This window comes from Lissotriton vulgaris, chromosome 1_2 (assembly GCF_964263255.1).
Source record: "Lissotriton vulgaris chromosome 1_2, aLisVul1.2, whole genome shotgun sequence".
NCBI lineage: Eukaryota > Metazoa > Chordata > Amphibia > Caudata > Salamandridae > Lissotriton > Lissotriton vulgaris.
The window spans coordinates 176713731-176740816 of NC_141686.1; positions in this window are offsets into that span (position 1 = coordinate 176713731).

Below are 27086 nucleotides of genomic sequence, written 5' to 3' on the forward strand. Positions count from 1 at the left end.
TAAACATACCATACAAATGTGCATTTAAAGTATTTTCAGTTATCATTGAACAGTTACCACAAAAACAGTACAAAAAAACACACTGTCATCAAGTCATATATTGAATTTCCAGGGGGTAAACCTTATTAACTACCACCCCACATTCCTGTCATAATGTTACTAAAATTCATGTTGTTTGACAACAGGAATGGAAAACAGAAACCGATTTTTTCACAAACGAAATGACTTATTGCCGACGCGTTTCGAATCCCAATGTCTTAATCATCGGATTCTCATCAGGGCAGGGGATTTTATCCGCGGGTACTGTTTAAAGAAAAAGAAGGGGAATATATTTAGAGAGAGTCCACCTCTCTTAAAGAATGAAATAGCTTTTTCGAAAGAACGCATCCAAGGATGCAACATACCTTATACGACCAATGATTTTTGGTCTTAAAGTCTCTTTATTAGAATGTCATCAACAAACGTGGGTGTCAACCTGCAGGAGAGCGAGATACGTCCATTTTAATCAAACAAGCGGACAAGGGCGGGGCAGTTGTTATTTGGCCTCGCACTATGTGTCTAGAGGAAGGCACAACATACGTCAATAATCGAGATTGGTACAGACCAGTAAAGGAAGACCCCGTCCATGCCATACAGGACAAGATTGCAAATATCACCAAGGCAGGACTTGAGGAAGGGTTCTTAGGTCCCAAGGAATTTGAATATTTGAATAAAAAATCACCAAGAACGCCAGTTCTTTATTTTTTACCAAAAATTCACAAGAACGATCCAACGCCACCAGGCCGACCAATTGTGTGGGGGTGCGACTCTGCACTTGAACCGGTCTCCAAATACATTGATGTTTTCTTAAAACCTTTTTTACCGCAAATTAAGTCATACCTCAGGGATACAACTGATTTCATCACCAAGATAGAAGGACAATCATTCAATGAAGCAACACATATGATGGTGACCCTTGATGTCGCTTCACTCTACACCCAAATCCCTCAAGATGAGGCTTTGCAGGTCTTAGAATTATACCTTGACCAACGGGAGAGACCGCACAGGGTACCCACCTCATTTATTCTATCATTAGCTGAGATCACGCTATGCAGCAACTATTTCAAGTTTGAAAATGCGTTTTTTGTCCAAATAAAAGGCATCGCCATGGGTTGTCCATACGCACCTGAGATGGCGGTACTCTATATGGCACAGTATGAACAAAGATTCATATACAATGATAATCCATTTGCTGGCCATATAAGTCAATGGTTAAGATACATTGACGACGTCTGGCTCCTGTGGCAGGGGAGCCAGACCGAACTGGACCAGTTCTACAATTGGCTAAACTCAAGGCATATTGACATCAGTTTCTCAATAGAGTCTAGTAAAAGCAAAATGACTTTCCTTGACATCACAGTAGGCATCCGCGACGATATCCTGACAACAACCTTACACAAAAAAGCAACTGATAGGAACACCATCCTCCATTACAAAAGCTCGCATCCACAGTGCTTGAAAGAAAATCTTCCTTTTGGACAAATGTTCAGAATAAGGCGAAACTGCACGGATGTGGCAGACTTTGAGCAACATGCAACACATTTTTGTGCTGAAATGGCGAAAAGGGGTTACCCTAAAAAACTCTTGAAACACTCGAAAAAACGTGCAAGATTCACCCCGAGGGAAAATCTCCTTCAGAAAAAAGAAAAAGGTGAATTCAATGAATTGGTGTGTGTCACAACTTACGGATCACACACAAATCAGTTCAAAAGTATCATTTTGAAGAATTGGCATTTATTAGAGGATTTGGAACATCCTTTAAAAAAAAACATCTTCGCCATGCGCAAAAATATGAGCATTGGCCAACAATTGATAAAAGCAGACAGCTACATTCCAAAACAGAGAAGTGATTTGATAACACAGTGGAACCTTAAACCAGTATGCGGGCACCATAAGTGTGGCAATTGTGTATCATGTTCTACTACAGTGGAAGGAAACGTGTTTGACCATGACGGGGTCAAATGGAAGCATGAGATGTTCACAAATTGCAGGAACAAGAATGTCATCTATGCTGTGGTATGTCCCTGTAACAGAGTGTACATTGGCAAAACTTGTCAACCAGTAAATGTGCGGATCACACAACACCGCTCAAGAATAAAGAAAAAAGTGGTATCTGCACCCATGGTTGAACATTTTATGAGTAACAACCATGGGGAAAATGACTTCAAGTGGACAGTTCTTACATGGGTCGACCCCAAACATCAATCACAAAACATTGAGGCTGCACTTTTGCGTAAAGAGGCGTATCTCATCATGGGATTCAACAGTGTAAATAACGGGTTGAATGTATTAAGTGAAGTAAATAGAATATAACCCTTCTTGCAATAGCTCACTCACATCCCAGTGTCGTTTGTCTAAAGAATATGTCCTTTTTTATAAACTACAATTCCCATAATTCATAGCCGCCACGGTCCGTTTTTCTGGTTTGCCTTGATTGGCGCCTGACATCATGTGACTGAATGGTAAATCTCACAGCAATTCACTCGCGGTTGCTTCCCGCTGCTCCACACCGCTGCCGGATTCTACCGCGCAAGATGGGTAACTAACGGTAAGAGCCCCTTTTTCTTCATCGCGAACACAGACGCATTTCTCTTCTGAACAATGGGCCAGATGAATTGACTCGCTGATGTTGGTCTGTTTCAGGATTAAATCCGGTAATTGAAAAAAAGTCTTATTCTCTTTCTTCATACCTGACGCAAAATACACCGCATCAAGGGTCCCACTTAACGGTAAGACGCCCATTGATTTTGTAGCAAGCTAGAACCCGGCAGCACTTTGATGATGTTTTTTTATAAAAAGACATCGGCAATCACTGGTTTTTCCTCGTTTCCTTTCACAGGACTCTTGACGGAAACAATCACCCTTTCTTAAAATCAAATCAACAAAGAAGTAAGCCATTTACCGCTTTTATTTTGGGCTTCTGGTATTCATCAAGACAGTCCCCGCGTTAAAACTACTCTAAAATTCTTTTTGTAGATTCATAAAAAGGACACGACATTGGGATCAAAAACTCCTCTATTCAATTCTTTTTGCTTCTCGATTTTTGTGCGGATGTATCAGATTTGAAGGTAAACCCACCACTTTGCACTTCATCCATGCAGTTTGTGGCAGCCTCTAATTTCGATGTAATAACTGATCACAAAAATCTCACTCTCCTGCAGGTTGACACCCACGGTTGTTGATGACATTCTAATAAAGAGACTTTAAGACCCAAAATCATTGGTCGTATAAGGTATGTTGCATCCTTGGATGCGTTCTTTCGAAAAAGCTATTTCATTTTTTAAGAGAGGTGGACTCTCTCTAAATATATTCCCCTTCTTTTTCTTTAAACAGTACCCGCGGATAAAATCCCCCGCCCTGATGAGAATCCGATGATTAAGACATTGGAATTCGAAACGCGTCGGCATTAAGTAATTTCGTTTGTGAAAAAATCGGTTGCTGTTTTCCATTCCTGTTGTCAAACAACATGAATTTTAGTAACATTATGACAGGAATGTGGGGTGGTAGTTAATAAGGTTTACCCCCTGGAAATTCAATATATGACTTGATGACAGTTTGTTTTTTTGTACTGTTTTTGTGGTAACTGTTCAATGATAACTGAAAATACTTTAAATGCACATTTGTATGGTATGTTTATTTGTCTCTACACATGAATTGTATATATTGTTTTTTCTCGCTTTTTTCTTATAAATATTCATGGTTGGCTCAATGTGAAGTTGATAATGTACTTTCCTTGTCTTAAATGTTACCCAAAAAAAGTAAATGACATAATTTTAATGTCTGGGTGAACTAATTAATAGTGGTTTTCCCTCTGTTCAGCATTAAGTGTTGTTTCATAATTGTTAATAGAGGCATAGGTAAAATTCCCCCTTTTTTGGTACTGTAACAGGCCCTACCTACCCTCTTTCCCACAGGGCCAAACCCCTTCTTTCTCTGATTGCAAGCCCACCAGCAGCATTTGACCTACACGCCCTGGGCACACCTGGTGCACTGTACTAGGGGCTGACAGTAAATCAAATAAGACAATCATGGAATCCAATCAGTATATCAATTTAACATTGGGAGCACTTGCACTGTGGCACTGATTAGCAGTGGCACAGGGCCCAAAGCATAAATCCAGCAAAAACACATCAAAACAGAGGAGGCTCCCCAGGATTGCAACTCCTCTTGTCCTAGATCCTTGCCTACTAGCTGCAAGTACATCAAAGCCCAATTGATTCATTAAATATATCTGCTTTTCCTCTATATGCGTTTCCTGTAAGCATACTAAGTCCACTTGTAGAGTTCTAATATAAGCTGCTACATTCGCCCTTTTCCTTGGATCATTTAAACCACATACATTTATAGAGACTAACTTACATGACATTGTGCATTGTTGAAAAAAACATTTCTTCGCATCCCGACTATTTCTTTAGCCATCCTTTCCCCCTTTCCAATCTTCCTCCTCCCTTCTCTACTCAAAAATATAGACAACAAACTATATATGTAATCAATGTGTGCTAAAAAACATAGCCAATCTATACACTTCCACTGATTTTTGGTCTCCCACTCCCCTCCCCTCCCCTTCCCTCCCTACCTTTCCCTACAGGCAAATAGGTCAACAATGACCTATGTGTGGCCGCTTCCTGGTTGTGTTAGTCGCACCCCTCTCCCACCTTCTCCAGTGTCCCCCCCTTTCTACCGCATAAACCTCTCTTCAAAAGTCCATAGTATTAATTTGAAAATCTTCAGCCATCTTAACGGAGATCAATCTCTTATTTCTTCACCCTTCCCAACTCCTGAATAAACTCCTGTGCTTTCACTTCCGACATAAACATCCTGACTCTGCCCTTTGTGATCACTTTCAGCCTAGCTGGGAATAGCAAATATGCCTCTGATCCTAAGGCCTGAAACTGCGAGATCATTTTCCTAAGCCTCCACCTCCTCTCAACTGTCACATGACAAAAGTCTGGTCTAGAAAAGAAGGTAACACCCTCCACAGTTCTTTTACTGTCAGGTCTGGCTTTCTGAATAATTTCTTCTCGGAGCAGAAAGTTTCCAACATACACTAATATTGCTCTGGGGAGTGGCGCTTTAGAGCCTCCTTCGGCTCCGTATGTCTTACGCTGGACAAAGGGGAACCTATGCGCCCTCTGAATCTCTGACTCCCACTACCACTGGGACTCAGGAAATGCACCCTTTAGTAGTTTGACCACGAACCCCCTAGGGTCCTGCCCTTCAAGCCCTTCTGCCACCCCCAAAATGCGAACATTGTTGCGTCTTTGACGATTTTCAAAATCCTCCATCTTCCAAAGAAAATCGTCTGCCTTCTTTTCCTGTTGTGTTTTAAATTTGCTAAAGCTGCGGAAGTCATCCTCCGTCTTGCCTGTTCTTTCCTCCACCTCAGCAACTCTCCCCGCCAAGCCTTCATATAATTTGTTTGTTTTCCAGAGCGTCGTTTGAATCTTCTTAAAGTCTTGTCTTGTTTTACGACTTGTAGATCTCGCTTCAGTTTGAATTTGTTTCAACATGTTGAATACCATTCCTAGTGCATCATCTTGCCTTGGGCCTGTTTCTTGCTCTTCCTGATATGTCTGCGATGTTGCCGAATAGTCCCAATCCAGTTTCCTCTCAGCTCCTCTTGTGGGCGATCTTTCGTGCCTGCATCGCCTTATCTGTTTCCTTTTTTGTGTAGAGACTTTGCCTATATCAGTTCCTGAGGAGGTAGAGGCTGACCATGAATCCTCTTCATCTTCATCCTCCTCCTTCCCCGCCTCCTCTTCCTCCTCTTCATCTGTTATTTCCCCCTTCTGTTGTACAGAGTCAGAATCCTCATTTACTGAGAAGAAATGCTCCCCCTCCAGTGAGCATACATCTTCCTTCTCCCTGGGATGTCTGCCTTCTACCTTTTCTGCCACCAAACTTACAGAACTTCCCCATGTGGGGTTAGGGGATTTAGCCAATAATTCTGCTTCCACCTGCATGATTGCCTGCAACATATCTGCATTTTCTTGCCCCCTTGGCTCCCCTTACCGCTTTCCTTATCCACAGTAATCCCTTCTTCAAACACCGTCCTCTGCAGAGTCTCCTTCTCTCCTTTCTTTTCGGCGCATTTCTCAACCCTCTGCCCTGCATTCTCATCTGCCTTCTCATCTGTGCTCCTGTCGGCGTTCTGTTCGAGGTTCGCAGAGAGCGATTGCTTAGCAACAGCCGGCTCGGCGTCTGTCACGTCTCAAACTCCCGTTGTTGCTTCTGCCGCTGCGTCCTCGAGGACGCTCCGTTGACTGACTCCAGGATCGGATTCTGCTGCCAAATCCGCCCTCTCTGAGTTGGCTGGACGGATAAATGACTCCGGTAAGGTGGGCTGCCTAAGGGGGGTTCCTTTATTTTTTATTTTCAAAATCGCTGGCTTTTCAAATACTTTGGTGCGCCCTTTCGCCGTAGCGCTCTCCTCTCCGCCCAATGGTTTCCCTTTTTGGCCCAGTTTCTTTTTTGTAGGAGGCGCAGTCACTTTCTTAATAGCGCCCGGGATCTTCACCGGTATCTGTGTCTTCAGCGCGACGGGTGTCTCCAGTTCAGTGGGAGTTGATTTACTGATCTCAATCCCGTCTCTAGATTTCATCTTGTCAGCCTTTGCAGATCTAAGTGGCATTTTTGTATGCAGCGAGTCACTTAAATCCTTTATTCCTTGTTCTTATATGTTCTTAACTTGTTTCAGCAGGCTACCTGTGAGTGCTCTCAATTTTCTTGTGAGCCTGCCGAATTCAGCCACCACTCTGTCTCTAAGCCGGCCAGTAGTTGACTGTGCAGGATTGAGTAAAATGCACTCCCCAGTTCCGAATACGATCTTCATGTGAGCAAGGTCAACAGCCATCCGGAGGGTCTAGCGCTATCATTATAGCGCCCAGCTACTTCATGTTGTTGCGTCCGGATGGGAGAGAGGTTTTGGTGCGACTGCTCACCACAACTCACCCGCGGCCATCGTGCCTTCCTTTAATTTGCAGTTCCTAGGACACCTAGGCCCCCTTTTTTGGTACTGTAACAGGCCCTACCTACCCTCTTTCCCACAGGGCCAAACCCCTCCTTTCTCTGATTGCAAGCCCACCAGCAGAATTTGACCTACAAGCCCTGGGCACAACTGGTGCACTGTACTAGGGGCTGACAGTAAATCAAATAAGACAATCATGGAATCCAATCAGTATATCAATTTAACATTGGGAGCACTTGCACTGTGGCACTGATTAGCAGTGGCACAGGGCCCAAAGCATAAATCCAGCAAAAACACATCAAAACAGAGGAGGCTATCCGTCAACAATGGAAGGAAGACTCACGCCACAGGAGGCATTGGTGGGCAAGTGCTAATACTCTTAGGCTGCAACCTTATTGTAGATGGCAAAAGTCACACACAAATGGATGTAGGCTGGTAGGTGTGCCCTCGCTTGATTCTCAAATAATACATTACAGAGTAAGCACTAGGCAAATCAAGTATACACCTTAGATGTTGCCATACTTACCGTCCCAAAAAAAAATAGACCTTTGCTGGTTTCCACAGGCTTCAGATGGACAACTATTATTACTTTTGGTTTAAATAAGCTAGAGTTGTGCATTAAAAACCTGAGAAGTTGCTTAAAGCTGACTGTGCCTTTGTTTTCCAAATATGAAACAAACAATACTCAAAGCATTTGTTTTCACAGTTCCAGCACTCTGTCTGTAAGTAGGCCTATGTTCATTTATGTACTGCCATCGCCTGCACTCCACCCGTATGGCTGAACACAGTGAATACTTTGATTGCCTTGTCTTCAAATGCTACCAAACGACATGGAGATAACATCTTCTATGACCTCTGCTCGAATAATGCAGCCAGGGTCGAAGGGTGCACTCTGCATTTACAAAAGTGAATATGTTCGTCAATTCAGTGCACGTGAAATGAAGCCTTCGCAGTGCTCTCGCAGATGCTTCAGTAGAGTTCGCTGCTCAAAGTCTGACTCCTGCAGCTGAGGACATCAGATGTAGCAAACTGTAGACGCCCAGTGCTGTAAGAGCTCCTGTGACCCTAGTAGGCACTTCTAATTAATCAGTTTTCATACTGGCGGTACTGCAATCAATGTTACATCACTGAACTCTTAGACAATTTGAAAAATCGATACATCCCAAAAAACAAGTTTTGCAAATAAGCCACACCCATTCAACAGGAGAGTGGTAAGTGTGTGGTATGTAGCTGGTGTTGCAATTAGGAGCACACGGTCACAAATATATTATTAAAGCATGGTGGGGTAGTCACTGTTATTTACATGCAGTTCATTTCCCATTATAATTACCACTAAATTTAGACGTAAATTCAGTTTTACTTATAAAACTATATAGCACACAAACGATAATATGTAGAAATTGGGTTTCAACAAATATGTGTCATTTGCTCATCAACAAGAAATGATTCTTGATTTGTTTGACGCTATTAAAATCTTTGTTTTCATCTCACAAAAGTGCTTCATTTGTGCTTACCTGTAAATTTACTTTGAACTACCTGTACAGATCATTGATAGGTATTTACATATTGTTGCATGTTAGAAGAAAAAGAACAACCTACTTCCTTTCCCGTCATACCAGTAAGAGTTTCACATAGTTCACTTTGCAAAATGCTCATGGTTAATTAGGTGCTTTTCTGGAGCTCAAAAGTCTCCTACTAACTCTGCTCCCGGTTCATTGCACGTGCAGCACCAATGGGAGCTACACCCCTGCAAGTGAGAGCTCTGGAAATGAGTCTCCTGGTAGTGGTCACAGTCCCTCTCAGTTTGTTATAAAGATGTTCCGACTTCAGCACATGCAGTCCTCAGCCTGCTTGCAAAGCGTGTAGTGTGATAATCACATGTGCCGGTTGTGACCATCAAACATCCTTGCACAAATACCCTTTACATGCATTCATCATCTACATACTTCATTCATCTACTCATCTATTGATCCACACACATTCAGCATTCATCAAAATATAAATTCACAAACCATCCAGCCTCCCATTCACTCAATTTTTCAACAGCTGTCACTACCATCCACCTTTCCATCCATTGCACATTTATCAAAGTAGCCATTCCCCTTGCCAAACAAAACAGCATAATGTGGCCTGTTTACAAGGGCGCCTTGCTGCTGAAATAATAGATGTTTGCATTCACTCAGCCATCCATACTTAACTGTATTGCTTGCTCAGCCATCCAAGGACTTACCAATTGACATACCCATACTGAAACATATGTATTAAATAGGCAAATGGGTTAGAATTGCTGCTACAGAGTGTGTAATACATGCTATTTGAGAGGGGAAGCTTCAGTTACACCTGTACTGTGACAGTCGGGAGCCCTACAGGATGAAGCCTGCACCTCTGCACACGTTGTGCCTATTCCATGAGGAATGGGAACATACCCTGCTGCTCTATCTTTTGAGTGAGGGATATTGCGATGGTCTTCTTCTGTAAAGATGGGAAGTTTGTCAAATGATGCACATGGTGTACCAATTCTGTAAAGGAGGGAAGCTTATAATCATCTTTCAGGAGCATTGATGACCCCCATTGTTGTGTCCTTGTTTGTAGGTGCCCTTGGGCCTTATGTGACTGTGGCTTTCACCACAAATGTGAGCATCTGGGGGCGTCTCCATCTTTCCTGAAGACTTGCAGGAAGCATTCTCTCTATATTCTTTTTTAAACATAGAAAATCTGTCTTAGTTTGCATGAAACTTTTTAGTAGTAGTCTAGATGGCTCCAAAATACTTAGGATATATTTTTATCTTGTAGTTTCTTCTTTATGTTTACAACTCAAAGGCAAAAATGCTGGCTTTTGAAGATGTCAAATATTTTTTTATTTGACTTTAAATCGAAATGCTGGCCAAACCAACAGGGATGTAGCTTTATGATGGGTGTTTATGGTGTTACATTTGGATAGGCCATTATTTGCCTACAAAAGAGCCCAGAACCTGAAGGAGCTTTTGAGTAAACCAACAAAGGAGATTACACAACGAGCAGTGGTCTACAAAGGCACAACATGATGCTTTAACTGCAAAAATTGCAATAATGCAATACCAGGAAACATCCTACTGCATCCATGTACTGGTGAAAAAATACAACTGAGGCACACAACTAATTGTAATTCGGAACATGTGGTTTACTCCAATAAATGCCCGTGTGTACTACTGTATATTGGGAAGACCGATAGGAAACTCAAATTAAGACTTTCTGAACATAAAAGTCGTATTCGCAACAAAAACCACACCTCCCCGCTGGCTAAACATTGGACTGAAGCAGGTTACTCCATAGCCCAACTACGATTTCAAATCATTGAGCTGGTACCGCAGAGATTAGGTATGGACAATGCGAGAATTCTTCTTCAGAGAGAAGCTTTTTGGATCCGTAAATTACAAACGCTCATTCCGAACGGTCATTAACATTTTGAACCCCTAGGGTTTCCAACACACAGTGATACATATGCACACGATCACACGTAACACTAGGAGAATAAGAGTTGTGAACTCGATAGGCAAGCTGTTTTATAATAAGGTTACTTTCCACTTCGATAGAATGTAAATAGGCAGGAATTTGTAAAGTTTTTTGTCATAATTGTTTGAAAAATCATGTGTCTATATTTGAGTTAATTTCTTTATCCTTTTTTCAAATTCTCTTATTTTCCCCTTTTTTTCCCTCTTCCTAAAGGTCCTTTGACAAAAATATAATAAGGGGCAAATGTGCACGTATAAACTTTTTAAAGCACCTGATCTGGAGTAGATATTCCAACTTTTTCACCATTTAAAAATGGCGACTGAATTCGTGGTTATAATCATAATAAACTACTCCTGTCAGTGTTAAATAATGATTATGAAACATTATAGACCCCCTTTTGGTCGCAGGTATATTTCGTTCATGAGTAGACCCGGTCGTTAGATGAATAATTAATGCGTTTACAAATATAAACGTAACTCTTAGCTTTTTTTCAAAAAGCGATACGAAATATTCTTCCCGACTACCTAATGGAGACTACTCTCGAGTCCTTCGTTTATTTTTATACGCTGGGCGACTAGGTAGAAATATTAGAGGAGGGACTTGTGTCAGTTACCCAGTTTCCAGTCGGCGAACTAGGAGCAGGACGCTATTCCGAGCGGCAGCATTTTTTGCTAACGGTAAGCTCGAACTCGAAAACATGTCCTCGTATGCCATATACCTCCCTGATTTGGAAGTCAGGTTCCTCAACGGACGCTTATTTTTATATCCACAGTATATCGTAATTCGAGACTCCGGCGAGACCGCAGCAAAAGTGTCGAGGCTCGCAGGTAAAACCTCTTGGTTGAACTTTTGGCAACCTATAGATATCATGAAACAATATATAATTTTGATGGGTAATTGCAATTCTGATCCCATTTAGGTCTTCTCGCGTTCACGTGACCCGGACAATAACACAGGTGAGCTCTTAATATGAGCATTAATGTGTGTGGAATTTGTCGTTTTTTCTTTTTGTCAAATAAACGACCTTGAACAACCTCCTTCCCTTCTTTTCACAGAAAATTCATTACGAAAAACCCCTCAGGTAACCCCACTCATAGGATTAAAATGCATAGTTTCATTCTAATTCAAATAGGTTCCCGCATTCTAAATTGTGTAACATTTTTTCTTCAGATAAAACACTGCCATTCGGTTATAACAACTTAATATTGGACTGTACTACTTCCCTATACTTGTGGTAAGAACCCACTGATTGTATAAATTTGAGACACACACAAATACCTCCACTTTGCATCAGGAGTAATCAAATTTCCTTGTTCTTCTTTTTCCTTAACGCAGACCCCCGACGAAGGGGCTTCAGCCCCGAAATGCATTGGGTTTTGATCAATCATTTTTGTTTTGAAAAGTAAATCTGTTTGTATTCATAATGTCACTATGATGAGATAAATGCTGATGTTGCAAGCTATCAAGTAAGGATGTAAAAATTAAATGTGATGTTTATTTCATTTTTGATAAAAAATAAACTGAATGTACTAAAGGAGAATTTGTATTTTAGTAGTGCGTACTGGAGCCCTGGTGACTCGTAGCACCAGGCCACACACATTCAATAGTCTTCAAGCCTCAGTCCGGTCCTTGTGCTCGACATTGAGTGCCTTTTTTCAGTTAGTTTTCTTGTAGCCGTTTTGTTACCTTAGTCATAAATTTAAGTCCACGACAGGCCAAGGTAGAGGAGGCACCACCCAGCCAGCTTATTACAGCTTGCCGGCATGTATGGATGTTTAGAGTGATAAAGATGTCCCGTAGGTACCGTCTTCTTAAAGCCATAAGTGCCGGGCATGCATATAACAAGTGCATTTGGGTTTCATTGTGGTATCCGCACAGTCTGCAATGGGGACTTTCTTTTTGGTGTTTCCAAGATGGTCTTCAGTCCTTAGAATAGTGCTGACCCATTCGGTAGGCAACATACATTTTTTTAAAGTATTGACTGAAGTGGGTAGCTAAGTATTCCTGTGGTTTTTGGTGAGTGTAAGACGAGATTACAGTCCATTCATGGCGCTGTTTAGTAAGAGATATTTTGTCCTCTAGCAGTGATTTCCTTTTTGCTGCACCATTGGCAACTTTACAGAAGTGTGCCTGGTCTGTTTTTTCCCATTCTTCTAATAGATCCAATTTGGACAAACAGATGCTAAGATAGCTTCTCCATGAGTTGGTGCAAGGCAGGTTTTCCTGATGTTTTATTTCCTTCCAGCAGATGTTATCCATTGACTCAGAGCAAAGTTTATGACATAGTTTAACGAAGTTGGACATTTACCGAAGTATTTGGTTTAGTAAGCCAAATTCAAGGCGGACTTGTGCGGGAGACGCTGATTGTGGCAGTTTAAACACTGCTTTGTAAATTTTGTTTTGTAGATCGTTTAGGGTTTTTGCCTCCCTTCCAAGCCACATGGTTAAACCATATGACAGTGTTGGTAGGATTTGTACAGCCAGTACTTTTAGGAGATGGGTGTAGTTCAGGCCAGCCATTTTTAGTTGTAGTTGCCTGTACGCATAGATTAGTGTGTGCGCCTTTTTTGAGTGGCCTTGCCCAAGAGTTACGCCTAGGTACTTGTAAGAGTCCTGTTCTTCTAACACTGAGTCGTAGATTGACCATTTAAACTTCAGTTTCTTGCCCTCCACTAACCGGAGCACTTTTGTTTTTTCTTTGTTCAGTTCCAGGTTTTCTTGAACTAAGTAAGATAATAGCATGTTTATTAGGCGTTGCAAGCCTATAGGTTTTTTACTTAGTAATACTATGTCGTCTGCGTACTGCAGAATTGGAACTGAGACGTTGCCAAGTTTCGGGGCATGGCTCTTGATTTTTATTAAGTTGCTACCTATGTCTGCTAGGTATAAGTTAAATAGACTGGGAGCTAAGACACAGCCTTGTTTTAGGCCGTCCTGGGTTTCAATTTTAACTGTTAAGCTAGACCCTTGTCCTTTTTTTACCATTGCACTGTGTCGCTGTACAGACCAGTTTTTTTTTTTTTAATATATTTTTATTGCAGAGTTATAAACCACAGGATACAATTAAGCAGCCAGTACTCTTGTGAGATCCCCCCGTCCAATAAGAATTCCCAGTCGTACACAGCCATTCAGCCCGCATCCCGAAGGCCGGGCGGCATATTATATCGCTCAAGAGGAACACATCACAGTGCACGTCCCATAAGGACCCTGGTTGATAGATCGTTTTGCGTATCTGCTTTTACCCCCCCACCCACAACAACATTCCCGTCAGCCATCCCAGTGATAGTCAGTGATGTCGCCCGTGTCGGGACCTGCCCTAGGCGCCATGGGTCATCGCACCTGGCCACTCTACCCAGCCATTCTACCCTCCACATAGTAACCACCGTCCCAGTAGATCCAAGGCCCTAACAGGTGACCATCTAATGGCTTCCGGCCCTCCCCAAACACCCAACAACCAACCCCCCCAAAGCCCCCCCCCTGGCAACTGCTAAGGTGTGTGCCTCGTCCTGTCGAATTGGATGGGTCCACTACAGTGCGTGATGCTATACGTCTGTGTTCGCCTCGCGGTGTCCAGCGGCTTAAGTCTCGCCATCCTCATCCTCTACCAAAGAATCACGCATAGCCTGAACCACCAACTCCCATGCACGCGCCGCATCCAGTGCCTTCTCATTCCCCAACTTTACAGCTTGCTTCATCCGGAGCACACTCTCGCAGTCAGACCACCGCAGCAGCTCATTCTTCCATCTACGCAGTGATGGACCCCCCCCTGGATTTCCAATGCCACGATATTTCCCTCTGTGCCAATATCAGGCCCAGGTCTATGAATTTGCTTGTCACCCTGGTGTGCTTAGTATGCGGGAACCAGAGCAATAGGCACGCCGCCATGTCGAATTCCACCTCCCTGTCAGTCACTTCATTCAGAAGTTCCCCTACCTCCGCCCAATAAGTCCCCAGTTGTGGGCACCCCCAAAACAAGTGGTCCATGTCCGCTCCCTGGGACGAACACCGCGGGCAACAGGCATCCGGCACCTGAAAGTACCGCTGTAGTTTCTCAGGAGTTAAATAGGCCCTATGGAGCACATAGAAATGCACCTGCTGGAAACGCGCGTTTCTAGTGCCCTTCCACGTGCGTCGCAGGATGTGACCCCATGCCGTATCCGGTATGGGCCGGCCGATGCTCACCTCCCATTTAGCCTTGAGCTGTACAGACCAGTTATTGCGTTTAGTAGACTTTGGGGCAGCCCCCTTTCTTTTAACTTTCCCCATAGTCTAGACCTGCTTACTCGGTTGAAGGCTGCTTTTATGTCAACAAAGCACCTGTATAAACGATGGTTCTTTTATTTGGCGTCCTCCGTTAGTAGTGTCAGGATGGTCAGGTTTTTAACGTCCCCATCCCTTGACTGAATCCAATTTGGAAACTAGGAATTATGTTGTTATGTTATGCCCATTCTTGCAGCTGCTCCAAGAGACATGAGGCGTAGAGCTTGGCTTCAACGTCTATTAAAGAGATCAACCTGTAATTCCCCGGGTTTCTTCGGTCTCCTTTCTTGTAAATCGGGTGGATAATGTTTCCTTTCCAAGAAGCAGGCATTTTTCCTTTTATAAAGATTTGGGTAAATAGCACTGTTAGATGTTCGGCCCAGAACTCGTCGTTGAACTTAAATACTAAGGTTGGAAGACCGTTTGGTCCAGGAGCCCCCTCTGCTTTGAGTTTTTGAATTCGTTTTTTTAAATGGGTGCGGGTGGTCAGAGCGGATTGTTGGAAAACATCTTTTTCGCATTCCATGTCTTTAGCCGTTCTTTCACTAACATGCGTAGCTTTTAGGTTACCTTGTTCCGTGTTATTTAATGGACCTTGGTTCTTATCATTACTATGTGGTTCCTTCTTTAAGTAGAGGTTCCTCACATAGTCTCCCCAAACTCTGTCCCCAATTCTGGGGTCTTGTTGCAGTGTTTCACCTTTGTTTAGATTGTTAATGATACTCCAAAAGTCTTGAGAATTTGTTTTTTTACTCGTGAGTAAGAGTTTTTCCCAAATCGATTCCTTGTATACTGCCTTCGCAGTCCACAGCTTTTGCCGGTAGTTTTTCCTTAAACTTCTAATGATGTTACAGTTTGGTTTGAGTCCCTGTTTTTCCGTACTCCGTTGGATCTTTAACGCCCGAGCTATTTTTCTCTTTTCAAGTCTTAAGTCGTTGTTGTACCAGGGTGCAGTCTGTACTTTTGTAGTTCTTTGTGTCCCTCGTGGAGCGGAGTGCTTTTCCTTCAGTTCCTCTACTAGGTTTTCCCAGTTTTTTACGGGGTCTCCGTGTTCTAAGTTCCCGAGTTTTGTCATAAAATTACTGGATGTTCTTCGTTTCTCCTCTCCTCCAGTTTATTTTCCAGAGGTTACATTTCTCAGGTTGTTGCAATAACGAGGACAGTTTTTCAGCCCTAGGAACTGTGTCGATCATCCGTATAATTTGGGGGAGATGGTCACTTTCTATGCGCTGAGCTATGGTGTAGTCCTCAATGGCATTTTTTAGACTGACGCTTACTATAGTGAAGTCTATAGTAAACTTAACCTTGAAACTTATGTAGGTAGGTACCGACGAAGAGTAACCGTTTTTTTTTACTGTTTAGGATTGTTAGGCCCATTGATTTTAATTTGCGCGGTGATGCTATTTTGTATCCCTGTGCTGCACCTTTTTCCTGATTGAGTCCACCCTTGTCCAAGCTCATTAGGTTGCAATCAAAGTCCCCTGATATTATCAGTGAGCTTCGTTTATTAGATGTTTGTAGGACTTTGATTAGTTTGGTAAGCGTTGCCATTTTTTCGTTTTTTGCTTCTCGGTCAGGGTGTATGTAAATGTTTAAAAATAGCAGCTGCAGATGAGGCTTTATTATGATTTTTGTGACTTGGACCCAGTTTAGCCCTACGTCCTGTTCCTCTGTTTGCCAGTTATATTTTTGCGACACGTACGTTGATAGGCCTCCTCGTGGGTGCCCGTAGTTGGATAGTCTCTCTGCTAATATGTGGTGTTCAATGAATCCCGGAATTCCAGGATGAGTCGAGTTCCAGGTCTCTTGTAAGAGAATTACATCTTGTTCGCAGAAGAAAGATTGAGTTTCATGGTCCTGGTCCATGCTGCTGAATCCGTGTATGCACCATGAACATATTTTGATTTTTGCCAGCTTTCTTTCTTCCGTGTGGTGATCCTGTTTTTGTTCTCTTGGTGAGAACTTAACGTTGTTTCTAGGAACTCTTTTGGCTTAGTGCTGTTGGGATCCATGACCAGTCCTGGTCGCCCTAAAGGGGCTCTCCTTTGTGTGTCTGATTTTTTTGATTGTACATTGTTCCTAATTTTTTTTCCTGGGACGAAGCCCGGGCTCCAAGGAGGCACGTTTTTAGCTTGGGACTTTGTGGTTTCTCCCCCTTTGAATGGACTGAACTCTTAGAAAGGAGATATGGGTATCTTGGGCGCTTATGTTGCTTCAGGGTTATTCCCCAGCTCTCGGATGTTGGTTTGTTGGCAAAGATCTTGGCTCCTAACTCCTTAGATGTCCAGGTGATAACCAAGTTTTCTATGTGTGGGTTGACTTTGCTTTGTTGAAAATCCACTGCTACAATGTCTTAGGAGACTATTCCACTTAGTTCTGCAATTACCTGGATTAGTTTTATCACGTTTCCTCTGTTTAAGATGTCCTGTCTACCCTGTGTTGCGTATTCCGGAATGAATGACAACATTGGTTCAATGTCATCCAAATCGTTTTTTTGACTTCCTTGGTGGTCCAGTTGGAGATCTTCTATTCTGCTGGTCCGAGTATTTATGTTTTTAACTTTTTCCTGACCCTTAGTTGCCACTTTCCTCTTTTCCGTTATCTTTACATTTCCAAGTTGTATGCGTTGCGTAGTTTGCTCGTGTTCGCAAGTGTTTCTTTGTATGATACATCTCCGATCCCGTCCGTTTGTAGTAATCTTGAGTGGGGTCTGATCTTTTCCTAACTGCACAGGTTTTGTTTCCCAGTTTTGCTTGCTTGTGTTATTATCCAAAGGCCCATGGGCAGACTTTCGTGCTCTCATATTTCGCGCATGTTTTGGGGTCAGACCTACCACTGTGTTTGCACTTGTGTCTCGTAAAGCTGACGCTTTTTCGGGTTCTTTTTTTCGGGGACCTTCCGCCAGTGTTCTTGGAAACGGTGTTTGTTTAACAGCCCTCTTAGGACTAAGAGTGCGTATGGTTTGTTGTGGACTCAGATTCGGTCCCTCAGGTGTTATTGATTCAAGTTCGTGGGACGATTCTACCGTTGTCGACTTCTCAAACAAGTAGCTTACCTGTTCCGAGTATGATAGTTCCAGTCTACGGGTGGAGACTTTCGGGGAATCATTTTACCTTGCAAGATCTCGACTTACGTTCTTTGTGAATATAGAGAATAAATGTTCGGTGTTTGTTTTTTTGTTTGGACCATGCCTTCCTACCTCGCTTCCTTTGTCTTTTTGTTAGTTTGTCTTGATGCTGCAGGTAAGGGATGGCCGGTTGTTCTTTTATTTGTACGTCATGGCTTTCTGTTTCAGCCTCTTCAGCCTCTTTAAGTTCGGGTAGCTTAAGGTTACCGTCCCCCTCGTTGTTGTACTTCTGTTTTGTTTGGTGAAAAGGGATGTTTGACGTTTCTTTGTTAAGTTTGGTTTTCGCCCTTCGAGTCTTGCTTTCTTGTTGGGGTTTTGTTGTCCGTACCCCTAGTGGGCTCCGTGTTATTGAGTGACCCGATTGGTTTGTGGACTTGGACCAGTACAATCTCCGTATTTTGTGTTTTTTCTCTAGGTTGGCGCTTGAGGCGGTAGGTGTTGTTGTGACATCGTGGGGAGATAGGTCCATTGGCTGGTTGTCCTGATTTAGAGTTTCAGGGAAGGCTGGTGTTTTTATCTTGTCGGGCTGGATTGGGCTCTGGAGATTTAGAGCCTCCTTTGTTGATGCAAAAATTGCAGACACTGGGTCCTTTAGAAAAAAGAATTTGTTAATCTTTTGCTGCTGTTTTCCTGAGGTTAAGCCTGGATTGTCTGGTGTTAGGACCAAGCCTGCCCTCTCTCTCTCTCTCTCTGATTCACAGACTCTCCCTTTTGTGTTGGAGAGGAATCCTCTTTGGGGGACTTTCTAGATTTAGATTTTTTTAGTTTCTTTTTTTGTTTTTTCAAAGTAGGAGAACCTATGGGCTCCTTTTGCTCAGTAGATGGTCCTTTGTCTAAAAGGTTTTGATGTTCATGCACACGCTCTCTTTCCTGCCAGATTTGCCTATCTCTCGGTTTCGGGTTCAGGTTTATTCCGACTGCAAACTTGTTGGTAATTCACAGATTTGAGTTTGTTCCGACTGTTCCGACTGCTGGGCCTAATAATAGTTCATACTTTGATGGAGACAATCAATAAAAATGAACTTTTATGTTTTTTTTAGCTTAGCTGCTTGGTCGAACATAACCTCAGAGGGCCCGATTCACAGAATGAACTTAAGACTTAATCCTAACTTACTACTATTTTGGTATTCACAGAATGCACTTACTACTTTTGGCATTCACAGAATGAACTTACTACTTTTGGTATTCACAGAAGTTAGGATTTTGTCTTAAGTCTGTCTTAAGTCTGTATTAAGTCTGTTTTAAGTCTAACTTAAGACAAAATCCTAACTTCTGTGAATACCAAAAGTAGTAAGTGCATTCTGTGAATACCAAAAGTAGTAAGTGCATTCTGTGAATACCAAAATAGTAGTAAGTTCAGGATTGAGTCTTAAGTTCATTCTGTGAATCGGGCCCCCATTGTTTGGCCCCTTTGTACACTAACTTGATTGTTAGTTTAGCAATTTGGCTGTTTGTACAATAAGTAGAGCCGTGTGGTAGAACTCCTGCTCCTACCTCCTACCTCCTTGCTCCTGGCTCCTAAAGTAGCAAAAAGAATAGCGAGTACTTCAGGGGGCTGTCAAGTATTGTCTCTGGCTGGTTGCCAATGGTTGCCGATATTGCAGATATTGTTATAGCAATGTTATACCAATGTTATAGCAGCTCCAAGGGTTTGGGCCCCTGGGTTAGGCTTAGTGGCTGTGGGGCGACAGTGGCGAGGGATTGGTATGGGTTTAGTGTGGGTTTGGTGGGTGCTCGCATCTATCTCACTACTGTCCCGAGGAAGGCAGTGAGTGGAGCTCCTAGGAGGGACTGTGGCTAGAAGACCTAGTCAGACTGCCGGCTAGGTAACGCCCCGGGCTCTTACTTCGTTGCTGCCTCTAACAGCGGCAGCGCTCGGGTCCTTGCCTTTGCCCCCTCACAGCCCCTCACCTCACAGCGCCTCCGCGGACCGAGATTCCAGTGGTCGTCCTTGAGGCACACCACGGCTCTGTCCTACTTCAGAACTTTTCTGGCCTCCAGCCCTTCTCCCCGCTCCAAAGACGTCAGAAATCACTGAAGGTGCCGTAGACGCCGAAGACACGAGAGACACTGCCTTTGCTCCGCTCTGCTCCGGTCACCACTTGCTGCTCGCTGCTCACGGAGAGCCTCCTCCAACCACGTGCCAGTGAATCAGTTCTCTCCCCCTTGCTACCTAAACATGTTGGTGACATTGATGACATGTCAGTCATACAATACACCTTGTAGTCCTGTCTGATGTAACATTACATATACACTGATATACACCCATATGATTGTCTCTGTGCAATGTTTGTGTGATGTAAAGTGCTCTGAAACATTACGCTGGTAGAAGTGGTGCTATGAAACTAAATGAATCTGAGAGACAGTGGTTATGGAGACTTGAGGGAGACTGTTAAAGGGTGCTAATGAGGGAATCCGTAGCGGAGGTAGTCGTTGGGGGGCCACCAATAAACATTGTTGCACAGGGCGCCACCATTGTTAAAGCCAGCCCTGGCTGTGGGTGGCTTCTACTGCTCAGGTTTCTCTTTTTGGCTTATCTTTATGGAGCTTCTTCCTCTAATGAGGGATGGTTCAGAAAACTGTAACCGAAGAGGGAAGCACTGTCTAGGTATTGCATGTAGGAAATCAGAGTGAGGAAGTATGATATATTTAAAAAGTCCCACTCAGGGATGGTGCTGGGAATAGCCACTTTTCTCTATTACTAGGCCTGGGTGAAAATGTAATACTTTATTTTTATGCAGTTTAGCATTACACAAGTTTGCTTAATGGGGCTTCGTAATGGGGTTATGTTAATGGTTCATGCAGGGAATAGTATTTTGCTCAAACTTGTCGTTTTGCATATCACCACTTTTTTGTGCGAGGTAAGCCGTCATATACAAATTTACACTTTAAAACATCCAACTATAACCCCAGAACCATTTGAAGGATTGGCCTTTGGAATATTCCATATCCCATGTATGATTTCCTTAGACAAGTATAGACATACATGGATATGCACTAAAGAAAGCAGTACCACTGTTGAGTTGTAGAGACCAAAGATACCTGCTCTTCAGGTCTGAATAAACATTTTGAAAACCTAGATAGGTGCATATAATCCTTTTAAGATAATACATTAATGTTCACAAAAGGGTAGAGAAGCATAGGAAGATCATGACGGAAGTTTATGTAAGGTATGACATTGAAAGACAAAACATGTTATTTGTTCAAGGCTGTAGTAAAATTTATGGAGTATAGTATTTCTTGTACGGACATTAAACTCAATCATTCCCGCACAGGTGAGTAGTTCTCTTTACAGATCCCTTGTTGATTGATTGATTGATTCCCTGATGCAAGCTGTAGAAAATGTCATGTATCTGGCAAGTACAGAAACTTTTCTCTCATTTTGTGGGTACACGAGTATTTCACAATTCCACTGATCACTTTACAAACAACATGGTACCTGTTCAGTACTCTCAATTAAATGTGGCCTATGTGGGAGGTGAGGGTTGGTGTATCTAAGAAGTATTTGTCATTAGGCCAACCCTGATTAATGAAGTGAGAGTGTAACAAGTATAGATGCTTATGTTCTCGCTTTTGCTATCAAGATCCCTGACAAATAGCACACTGGAGTTGGGCGAGCTACGGTGGAGTTCCACGCCTCCACGTAGCACCTGAGCGCCGTACTGCTGCCCCTCCCCCACATGAGGTCTGCGATGGTGGAAGGCGTTTGTTTCCCGTAACGGTCATGGAGGAGAGCAGGGCACCTTCACAGGAGCGCTTTCCGAGGCTTTCGTCTGCGTTTAAAATAATACCGGCTTCCGCTGAGGTGCGATGAGCAGGCAGAGGATAGAACTCCGGATGTTTGCTTGCAGACTGAATTGAATTGCCAGCGGTAAGCTGTAGGCAGAGCGGAGCGGAGCAAGGTTGGGAGTGCCACGCTGCACATGAGTCAGCGGTCAGCGGTCGGTGGCCCCCGTTGAATACTTGAAGGGATCTGTTTGTTAATAGCACAAAAGACTGTGAAAAAACGCTGGGCAAGATTTTGCCTATCGAAATATTGTTAGAGAAACGGAAGGAGCAGAGGAACAACTTTATCCTGGTGTACATAGGAGATTGTAAGTCCTGTATAAAACTATTTTTTTTAAGGCGTACAGAGGTCAAGAGTCTCTTTTGCTGAGTGTTAAGGGGTTAATCTGTTTGAACTTTGAACTCTGAACTCTGCAAAACTCTGCAAAAACTTAGCATAACTCTGTAAGAGGAAAAAAAGGAAAAGAGGGAGAGAAAAGGAGGAAAAAGAGAGGGGAATTTTGAATCCGTGAATAATTGAGCCACTGCTGGCATGTGGAAATTATTAAACGCACGCAAAGCTAAGCAACGCCAACAGCAGGCATAAGAGGCTGAGGCTGCAGCTAAGTTAACAGATGGAGGCAGTATGAGGGAGGTCGATTCAGCGCATTCATCGGAATGCTCAGAGACAGAGAATTTACTGGCAGAAGATCTTGGGCATTTGAGCATGGGGGATAAAGCGGTCGAGCCCCGTCTTGGAGATAAGTCCGATATTCTTGAGCCCCCTCAGCCCCCCCTCCACCACCCATTCCGTCCAAACAATTTCCTCTGTTTGTAAAAAAATCTCTTCCTCTTATATCCAGCAATTTGACCTCTGTAACCTTCTCAAATGTGACAATAAACCAGAATCAATCAGTTTGCACAAGTGATTCAAGTTTGGCTGTCAGCACCTCTATAATCTCTGCTCCACCTGCTCAATCTCCTGGTTTAGCTGCATATACTTCTTCATCTGACCTAAAGCAAATAACAGTTGAATCTTTGGAAACAGCTGTTCTTGGAAAAGAAGATTTAAGGAAGACAACACCTCAATCTTCAGTTATATCTGACAGAAGTCCTGCGGGGGAGGTGGCAGGTCCCCCTGTGTTAGAGATGGATACGGAAACAGAAGGCGAAATGAAGATGTCCGTAAAGGACATGCTCAATTTAATTCTAGATGAATTAAGAGAGATAAAGAGATCACAAAATGTGGAGCTGTCTGCAATCCATCAGAGGTTAGATAAAATGGACAAAATTGAAGACCTAGTCTCCACTTTTCCAGCTCGCCTAACTGAGGCAGAGGAAAGGATTTCCTCTCTAGAGGATAAAATGGTCGTAGTAAAGAAAGCAACTATAGACGTATCCAAAACTTCTAGGGCCCTTGAGAATAAGTTGGACGATCTGGAGAACTACAACAGAAGATCCAATCTACGCATAGTGGAGGTCCCTGAAGGAATTAAGGGATCAGATATGCTCCTATGGGTTTCTATGTTTCTACAACAGGGTGTGATACCAGAACACAAATGGGATTTAACTATCACCAGAGCTCATCGAGTTCCTGCACACCTCTCACCGAACTCCACTCTACCTCGGACTATCCTTATTAATTTTGCCGATATTAGGGTCAAGGAGCAAATTTTGTCTAGAGCAATTCGACAGCGACAGTTTCCGGTGAATGCCATGGTGAAATGCCGAATCTTCTCCGATATGTCTGCAGTAGCAGCCAGATGTAGGAAAGAATTCGTTAAAATTCTTCACCTTTATAAAGCCCATGGGGCACAAGCAATGATTGCTCAGCAATCAACACTTAGAGTGCTCTTTAAAGGTACATTCTATATGTTATGTGATGTTGAGGCAGCACAGGAGTTGCTACATGGGATTCAAAATGGTTAATTCGGACATAAGACAGAGTTCTTGTCTGGGACATTCCGATTTTCTCCACAATCGCCTTTCATCTTCACTTTATGTTTGATTTTGTGAACTATGTTGGGGGGGTAGGGTAGGGTATGAAGGTTGAAGGGGTGTATCATCACGACACCTCAAAATGCAGTGGAGAGGTTCCTGTGGCGAGCATGGGAGGAGGAAGGCAGAGCGAGGAGGGCGCCACAGGTGGAAGAAGAGGGAGGGGGTTTGTTGGGGGAAAAAACAGTAAAGAATGCAGTTCTTGGCAAAATTATTTTCTTTATTGTTATTTTGTTGTTTTTGCTGAAGATAATAGTAGCCCTTGTCATGGATCTAGAAGAGAGTGTAGTCTATTTAAAAAAGTATGAGATGTAAAGAGGAAGTAATCGCATTATTGAAATTAAGTAAATACTCTCAGAATGGTTAAAACTGGCATAAAAATTGTCTCTTTTAACGTGAACGGTCTAAATAATAAAAAAAAAATTGGGCGATAGAGAAATGGGTCTTGACTGAAAGTCCTGCAGTTATTTTTTTACAAGAAACTCACATCCCTCTCTCAAAAGCTGATAATTTTTCTTTGTTTAAAGTGTGGGCCTCGTATCGGGGCTTCTCTTTTTTTTCCGAGTCACAGAGGGGAGTAGCACGTTTCATCAATAGGAGTATGGAGGAAGAGACCTTGCAAACAAAGGCAGGGAGTCAGGGTCGATGGTGCTGGGCCACGTGTAAATTCAAGAATAGGACATCACCTATCACATTCGTAAGCTTTTATGCCCCAGTGAACGATTATCCTGAAATATATGAGTCAAGTCAAGTCAAGTCAAAGAATTTATAGAGCGCACTACATACCCAGAGAGTCTCAAGGCGCTTAGGGAGGGGAGGAGGATTACTTGTCAAATATCCACGTTTTAAGTTGCTTTCTGAATGCTAGGTGGTTCTGGGTAAGGCGAAGGCAAGTGGGGAGTGAGTTCCATGTTTTAGCAGCCAGGTATGAGAAGGATCTGCCTCCCATGGTGGTCTTGTTGATGCGAGGTACAGTGGCGAGGGCTTGGCTGGAAGAACGTAGTTGGCGGGAGGGGGTGTAGAAGGACAGTCGTGAGTTGAGGCACTCTGGTCCGATGTCGTATAGTGATTTGTGTGCGTGGGTCAGCAGTCGGAAAGTGATCCTCTTATTGACGGGTAGCCAGTGGAGGTCTTTCAGGTGACCAGAGATGTGTTCGTTGCGTGGGATGTCTAATATGATCCTGGCTGAGGCGTTTTGGAAATGAGGAAATGTTCCAGTCTCTTTTGATGGTTGGAGGGGATATTGTGATTGGGGGGGATTTTAATATACTTATGGATCCGAATTTAGATTCTACTATGGGTGGAAAAAAACAATTGAAACCTAAATCATTCAAGACAATCTCGAATAATGTAAGGACTTTAGATCTTGTTGACACTTGGCGTTCTATAAATACCCACAAATGAGATTATACCAGTTGGTCGGGAAGACATAGGTCATTTTCGCGTATTGATTTCTTTCTTGTCTCCTCAAAATTTAAAAATCGCTATCAACGGATTCTTCATAATGGCTTTTCCGACCATGCAATGTTAGTCCTAGAATTGATGTTGGAGGAGAGTACAAAGGTTGTAAAACGCTGGATCTTTAATACATCTTACCTATCTGATGCAACATGGGTGACCCTACTTAAAAATGAGATAAATTACTTTATTGAACGAAATATGGGGACAGCCCCTATTCATGTGGTATGGGATTCCCTTAAGGCGTTCATTCAGGGGATTGTCATCAGAAGGGATGCACGGGAGTCAGCTGCCTTTAGGGATACAAAGAACTTTCTACAGCAGAATATACAGGACTTAGTAGAACAAATGTATCATAATTCATCTGTTAGGCTACAGAATCAACTAAATGCTGCAAAACGTGAACTGAGTCTACATTACTTTGAAAGAAGTGAGGACATTTTTTGTAGACAAGCTCAAAAAATATATGAACACAGTAATTTTACGGGCAAATTCTTGGCGTGGCAGGTCAAAGAACAAGCTGCAGCCAATGTAATTCGGACTCTTAAATCTCCAATAAATGATATTGATACTACAGATGCAGTAGAGATAGGGGAGACTATGTTGTCCCATTACGAGAAAATGTATACTTCGCATCATATCACGGATCAAAATAGATTAAAAAAATTCTTAGATAATTATAATCTACCCACTCTCTCTTATATGGATCAAGTAGCAATGGCAACTCCGTTTTCGGGGGAAGAATTAAAGTCGGTAGTTAATAGCCTTCCACATGGTAAGGCCTGTGGACCAGAATGATTTCCTGCAGAATTTTTTGTTGTATTTTTTACCTCCCTCTCTGGACTTCTACTTTTATTATCAAATTCTATGTTGGAAGGTGGCTTAATTCCATCATCATTTTATGATGGGACTGTGGTCAGTTTCCTGAAAAAAGGAAAGGAAGCAAATGATCCTAACTCTTATAGACCCATCACACTGTTAAACTCGGACTATAAAATCATCACCAAATTACTTTCACTACGTTTTAATCATATATCTTCGCAACTGATCCATTTAGATCAAAATGGCTTTATCGCAGGTCGGCAACTTATCACTAACACACATTACTTGGTTGAGGCCTTAGATTATTTTGAAACACGTAAGGTGCCGGCTTTAGTTTTTCTTTTAGATGCAGAAAAGGCTTTTGATTTGGTGGTTTGGGATACACTTTTCTTTATTTTACAATTTTTTGGAATCCCCTTACAAATTATAACATTAGTTAAAAATCTGTATCAAGGTGCAAAAGCTCATGTGCTTATCAATAAATCCATGGTGGGTTCAATTTCAGTGCAAAGAGGGACAAGGCAGGGGTGCCCATTGTCCCCTGTTCTTTTTGCTTTTTTCATAGAACCTTTAGCGGTGGCAATCCGGAAGTGTACAGAGATTTTACCACATATGGCCTTTATGGATAAGATTAAATTATATGCAGATGATATAATGCTTCTTCTGAAACCTGAGATGCATTCGCAAGCACAGACTCTTTCTGTTTTTGCAGAATTTGAAGCACTCGGGGTTATCAAATCAATAAAAAGAAAACCGAGATTTTAATTTCTGGTAGTATAATTCCCGAATTGCACCCGGATTTTCAGAATTGTATTAATAATAGACCCAAAAGATATCTAGGTGTCTATTTTACGCCGTCTGTAAGCGAATTGTATTTTTTGAATTTTGAACCTCTAATAAAAAAAGTTTGTGATATGTTTTCACGATGGAATACATTACCTTTATCTATTTTAGGCAGGGTGGCATTAAATAAAATGTAAGTACTCCCCCTCTTCAATTTTCTGTGCTCTGCTATCCCCTGCTCTTTACCAGGCTCTTTATTTTCCAAAAATCGAATCCATGTTCTTAGCCTTTGTTTGGGCAAAAAAGACACCTCGAATAGCCATCAATACTCTATACGAAGAAAAAGAACAAAGAGGTCTTGGTCTCCCAAACCTT